General features: G+C 40.4%; 1 pseudogene; it reads right to left on the bottom strand.

The window, feature by feature from the left end:
* Window positions 1-5,675: 5,675 nt before the first annotated feature.
* Window positions 5,676-6,007, bottom strand: LOC133069859 (eukaryotic translation initiation factor 1-like; annotated as a pseudogene).
* Between the last annotated feature and the right edge of the window lie 201 nt (window positions 6,008-6,208).

A 6,208-nucleotide genomic window follows, 5' to 3' on the forward strand; every position in this document is an offset into this window, starting at 1 on the left:
GGAGGCAATAGGTGATAAGACATTTTCAAATTAATTCTTGGACATTTATATACTTGGTAAGCCTGGAATGTGAATCTACATGTGTCAGCAGCCTTTTACAGAGAATGTTCATGTGTAGGAACCCCATGTCTTAGTACCCAGAGTTGAAAGTCCCAGCCATTATTTTTCTTACACCTCTGTCCTCATCAGACACTTCCTGGAGCACAGAGAAGAAATTAGTTATTGAGTTCCCATGTCTTCACTAGGGGACTGGTCTTGTGCTGAGTATTTTGCGCCCTACTGCCATCTTCATTGGAGAAGGAAGTGGCAACCCACTCCAGTGCTCTTGCCTGGAGAATTCCAGGGACGACAGAGCCTGGTGGGCTGCCGTCTATGGGGTCGCACAGAGTCGGACACAACTGGAGCGACTTAGCATCTTAGCAGCAGCCATCTTCATGGCCAGCCTGTACAGGAGACAATATTATCCCCATCTTTTTAGCAAGGAAATTGAAGCACAGAGAGATTAAATCACTTGCCCCAGAGATTAAGTAACAGGCAGTAATTTGAGACAATGGATCATATTCCTATTTCAAAGACATTTTGGGCTCTTTTCAAAGAGCAGAATTATGCTAAAATCCCTTGTGTCCTGGCCCTTGGTGACAGATGAAGACAGGGAGTGAGACTCATCCATGTGTACATCATAGTAACCAGGATGCTTTCTCCTGGCAGAAGCAGTATAGATAGGTCTCACACAGTAGAGCAAAACTCACCAGGTTAACACACTGTCTTGCTGATCAGCAACAAATCCCAACTCCTTTTGACTGTAACCAAGACTTTCTCTATACGTCTAATTCAGTACACAAAGGGCTCTTAAAAATTTGTGGGTTTGGTGCTTTTGGATGTTAGGCTATGGGGGCGGAAGTGACGAAGAGGGTCTGTAGAACTCCTCGGCAGTGGGAGGAATCAGTGGCAGCATACTGGAGGGTGGCTGGGAGCATACAGGTGGAGGGTGGTGGCACCGTGAGCAGCAGTTGTTTAGAAGAAAGGACTCCTGGCTGGGTTGAAAGCAGATATTTGAACCATAGGGCATCTGTCCACAGTGAGGCTCTGGTAGGCTAAGACTGCTGCACCTATGCTATACAAAAGAGAAGGGAATAGGAAGTCACTCAGAAGACACTGGTAAATGGTGGTCTCCTCTACTCAAGGGCATATGGCTCACTACCCATCAGGACCCACAGTGTTGGCCTTTGTTAATGCCTTTTCTCTTCTTGGGTGCTGGCCTCCATTCTCTGCTTCTATCTGAGACTCTCTTCAGGCACTGGAAGTCTGCCCTGCCTTGCCCAGTAGACCCAGGCTACAGGCTCTGGACTTCCTTTGCTCTGGTGTGGAACTCTCCTGTTCCCCCTTGGCTGAGAGCCTGGAGCGCAAGGCTGAAGCTTGATCACAGCTCCAGCATTGCCCAGGTTCTCTCAGTCCGTTGTGCTAAATGGATGAATCCTCATCATGACACTCAGGCTGGCCTCTGAGCCCACACTGCAGGAGCAGATGGGTGCACCATTAGATGGGTGATAGGCAGTGGAGGTGCCAGAGTCACAGGCTGTTTAGGTTGGGAAGAAAATGATTCAGGCCTTTTGGACAGAAAAATATGGTTGCAACACCAGCTGCCCCTGGCTTTACTGTCATCTTCTCCTTGTCCCTATCTCCTGCTCAACTGAGGACTCTTAGCTGAAGGGCCCAGAATGCCAGATGGGATGTCCTAAGCGCCTTGGCAGCTGGCAGCCAGGAGGTGCAGACAGCAAGTAGAAAAGGCCTTCCACAATACCCTGTGAGGAAGAAAACCATCTGGTCTTTCCCAGATTCTCTAGCTCATTTCCAGTGGATGCTTCCTCAATGACCAGTGCCCATCTTTATTATTAGATTATTGACATATAATTGACATACAATGCTATATTAATTTCAAGTGTACAACATAGTGGTTTGACATTTATGTACATTATGAGATGATCACAATTGTTTACCATCTGTCATCATTTAAAGTTATTATGATATTATTCTACATTCTCCATTCTGTATATTATACCCCCACTATTTATTTTATCACTGAATACACGTGCTTATTAATCACCTTCTCTTCTTTTGCTGACAAGATTGGTTAAGGGTTGGTCAATTTTGTTTATCATTTCAAAGAACCAGCTCTTAATTTCACTGATCTTTTCTATTGCTATTTTAGTTTCTATTTTATTTATTTTCATCTGATATTCTTTAACTTTGGGTTTTGTTTTTTGTTTTTTTCTAGTTCCTTTAGGTTCGGGATTGGATTATTTACTTGAGATTTGTCTTAAACTAGGCCTGTATCACTATAAGCATCCCTCTTAATACTGATTTTGCTGTATCCCATAGGTTTGGAATGTTGTGTTTCTATTTTCATTTGTCTCAAAGTATTTTTTATTTCTTCTGATTTCTTCTTTGACTCATTTAGTAACATGTTCAATCTCCATGTGTTTTTCTTTTCTTTTGCAGTTTTTCCTTGTATTTGATTTCTAGTTTCGTTCCTTCGTGATACTTAATATAATTGCTTATTTATTTAAGCATATAAAATGATGCTTAATGTAATTTCAGTCTCCTTAAACTTTAGACTTGTTTTCTGGCCTAATATGTCACATCTCCGGAGAATATTTCACATACTTTTGAAAAGAATGTGTGTTCTGCTGTTTTGTATGGAATAGTCTCTCTATATATATCTATTAAACAATCCAATCTAATGTGCTGTTTAAGGCCAGTGTTTTCTTATTGATTTTCTGTCTGGATGATCTATCCATTGCTGCAAGTGTGGTGTTAAATCCTCCACTATTATTATATCCCAGGTGGTGCTAGTGGTAAAGAATCTGTCTGCCAATGCAGGAGACGCAAGAGGGATGGATATGATCTCTGGGTTGGGAAGATCCCTGGAGTAGGAAATGCCAAAATTTCCAGTATTCTTGTCTGGAAAATTCCATGGACAGAGGAGCCTGGTGGGCTATAGTCCATGGGGCCACAGAGTCAGACAAGGCTAAGCGACTGAACACACGTGACTATTTTACTGTTGATTTCTCTTTTTAAAATATGTCTATTAATATTTGCTTCATATATTTAGATGTTCCTATGTTGGTGCATAAATATTACAAGATTTATATCCGTCGTTGGATTGATCCCTTTATCATTATGTAATGTCCTTCTTTGTCTATTATAGCCTTTGTTTTAACGTTTCTTTTATCTAAGTATTGATGCTCTTTTTTTTATTTTCATGGAATATTTTTTCCATTACTTTTGTGTTTCTTTAATATGAACTGACTGTCTTGTATGCAGTAGATTAAATAGTCTTTAAAAAAATGAATTCAGGCTACATCTTTTGCTCTTAGCATTTATTCCGTTTACATTTGAAGTAGTTATTCACAGTGGTGTACTTATTGCCATTTTGTTAATTGTGGGTGTATGTTTCTTTCTATGTTCCTTTCTCCTTCTCCTGCTGTCTTTTATTGTAATTTGATGGTTTTCTTGAGTGTTGTATTTGGATTTATTTCTCTTACTTTCTGTGTACCATGTATACATTTATGGTTTGTAGTTGCTCTGTGTTTTAAGTTTAACAACCTATGTATCCAGTAGTCTATGCTGATTGTCACTTACATTTGAATGCAATCTAAAAACACTGCATCTCCACCCTATCAATGTTTTATATTTTTGACACCATATTTTACATCTTTTTATTTTGTATATCCCTTGATTAATTATTATATTTGTAGTTTATTTAAATTGTTTTGTCTTTTAACCTTCACACTATCTTTACATCCTTTGCTTTTACCAGTGAGATTTTTAAAAAAATATTATTTCTATTTATGGTCTTATCCTTTTCATTTTTTATTTAGTTGCTAAGTCTTGTCTGACTCCTTGTGACCCCATGGACTGTAGCCTGCCAGGCTTCTCTGTCCATGGGGTTTTTCAGGCAAGAATGCTGGATTGGGTTGCCATTTCCTTCTCCAGGGGGTCTTCCTGACTCAGGGATTTAACCTGAGTCTTCTGTTTGGCAGGTGGATTCTTCACCACTGAATCACCTGGGAAGCCCCAAAGAAGGCATGTTGTTGTTTAATCACTAAGTTGTGTCTGACCCTTTGCAATCCCAGTGACTATAGCCTGCCAGGCTCTTCTGTCCATGGAATTTTCAAGGCAAGAATACTGGAATGAATTGTCATTTCCTTCTCTAACTTTTCACTTAAATAAGTCTCTCTATAACTTTTCTTGTGTGGTTAGTTTATTAGTGTTGGACTCTTAGCTTTTGCTTGTCTGGGAAATTCTTTGCTACTCCTTCAATTATAAATGGTAAACTTGCCAGATAGAAAATTCTTGGTCATAAATTTTTTCTTTTCAGCCCTTTGATTATAGAATTTCTGCTGAAATAGTGGTGCATGGTTTTATGGGGGTTTCTTTGCATGTAACTAGTTGTTTCTCTCTTGCTGCCTTTATAATTTTCTCTTTATCTCTAGATTTTGACATTTTAAATATAAGTTGTCTTGGTGTAAGTATTTTTAGGTTAATCTCACTTGGGACTCTCCATGATTCCTTGAATTGGATGTTTGCTTCCTTTTCTAGGTTAGGGAAATTTTCAGTCATTTCTTCAAGTAAGTTTTCTGTCCGTTTCGTTCTTTCTTCTACTGGGAACTCTATAATATGAATGTTGTTATGCTTGAGGTAGTCCTAGAAATCCCTTAAACTATCCTGATTTTTTAGTATTCTGTTTTCTTTTTGCTGTTCTGATTGGGTGATTTCCACTAATTTGACTTCCAGATTCCTGCTCCCTTCTTCTGCATCATCTATTCTGCTGTTAATTTTATGTAGTGTATTATTTTTTTCTGAAAACAAGTTTTATTTAAGTAAGGGTTTAAATATATTACATAACATTAAAACTGAAGAGGGAGGGAAAAAAAAAACACACCAAAACCAGTTTAGTTCACATAGCATCGGGCAGCTGCTGCTAGTAAGTTGCAAGCTCTACAGCCACAAGACTGATAAGATGGGTTTGAAATTTATTCCCTTGTCAAGTTTAATTGATAGAAGGTTGGCCTCACATTCTAGGTTGGACATAGATTAACTAGGACATGTCTGGTCAAAAATACCTTGATGGCAAGCCAGATGTCCTGTCACCTCACTGGAGGGTAGCTGCTCTAAGCTCTGCCCACTGCGTCACGTTGGAGACATCAGGAGATGTTTTCCTGACCACTGAAGGTGCCCTCTGGCAGTAAAGCTGCCTCACTCATCCTTCACTCTCTGCTTCATCAAGGGCTGTTCAGGTGGTGACATTCTCTCAGGGCAGGGAACTCTGTAGAGAGACTGCAGAGGAGCTTCCGGCCAGACATAGCTGCCTGTGATCTTGGGCCTCTGGACTTGGCTGACACATCACTGTTACTGCTTTGTTTCAGGCTGGACACTGCCAGGTGCCTACTGCTTGACCTCTGTTTAAATGAGGGACTTCAAGACTAGACAGCATGGCTCTTTTCAGTTAATTGCAAGAAGGAGTTACACTAGTCCAAGTTAAAAGCAGACCTCAAATGGTTACATTATGCAAGCTGTGAGGTTTTAAACTTGTGACAAAGGACAGAAGGGAAATTCTACTCATTGCAAGGAAATCCCCACTTAAGCTTCAGTGAGCCAAAGGCCCTGAACCTTCAGGGGTCCTTAGCCAGTTCAGTCTCTACCAGGAACTGGCATATGTTCTTGCGCTGGTTACCCTGTAGCTGAATTATTTCTCCATATTCTGGATGCTCAATTACAGTACCATTGCAGGCGAATTTCTTCTTAAATGCCTTAAGTTTAAGATAACTAGTTTCTTTTTTATCATAATCATCAGTGATCCCTTGGACAGTAGTAAGGGTCTTCCTGCCATTTCTCTGTCAATTCTTATATGACTATAATCCTCAGTGCCAGCAGGAAGCAGATCATTACCCTTACTTGCATCAGCAAAGGGGTTGAAAGAGTGGAGGTTCTGGATAGCAGACATACAATATGATTCCTTTTCTTTGGTGGAAACGGCCTGTGGAAGGTGGTGGTGGGAGAAGGTGGGCAGGGGAATGGAGTTGTCAGGAAGTGAGGGGGCTCGAGCACAAGGCTGCTGAGTCCTCAGTGGTGGCTCCGTGACTAGAAAATTTTATGTAGTGTACTTTTAATTTCAGTTATTGTATTCTTCAGCTCATGTTGGTTC

The sequence above is a fragment of the Dama dama genome, chromosome 15 (genome assembly GCF_033118175.1).
Source record: "Dama dama isolate Ldn47 chromosome 15, ASM3311817v1, whole genome shotgun sequence".
Taxonomy (NCBI): Eukaryota; Metazoa; Chordata; class Mammalia; order Artiodactyla; family Cervidae; genus Dama; species Dama dama.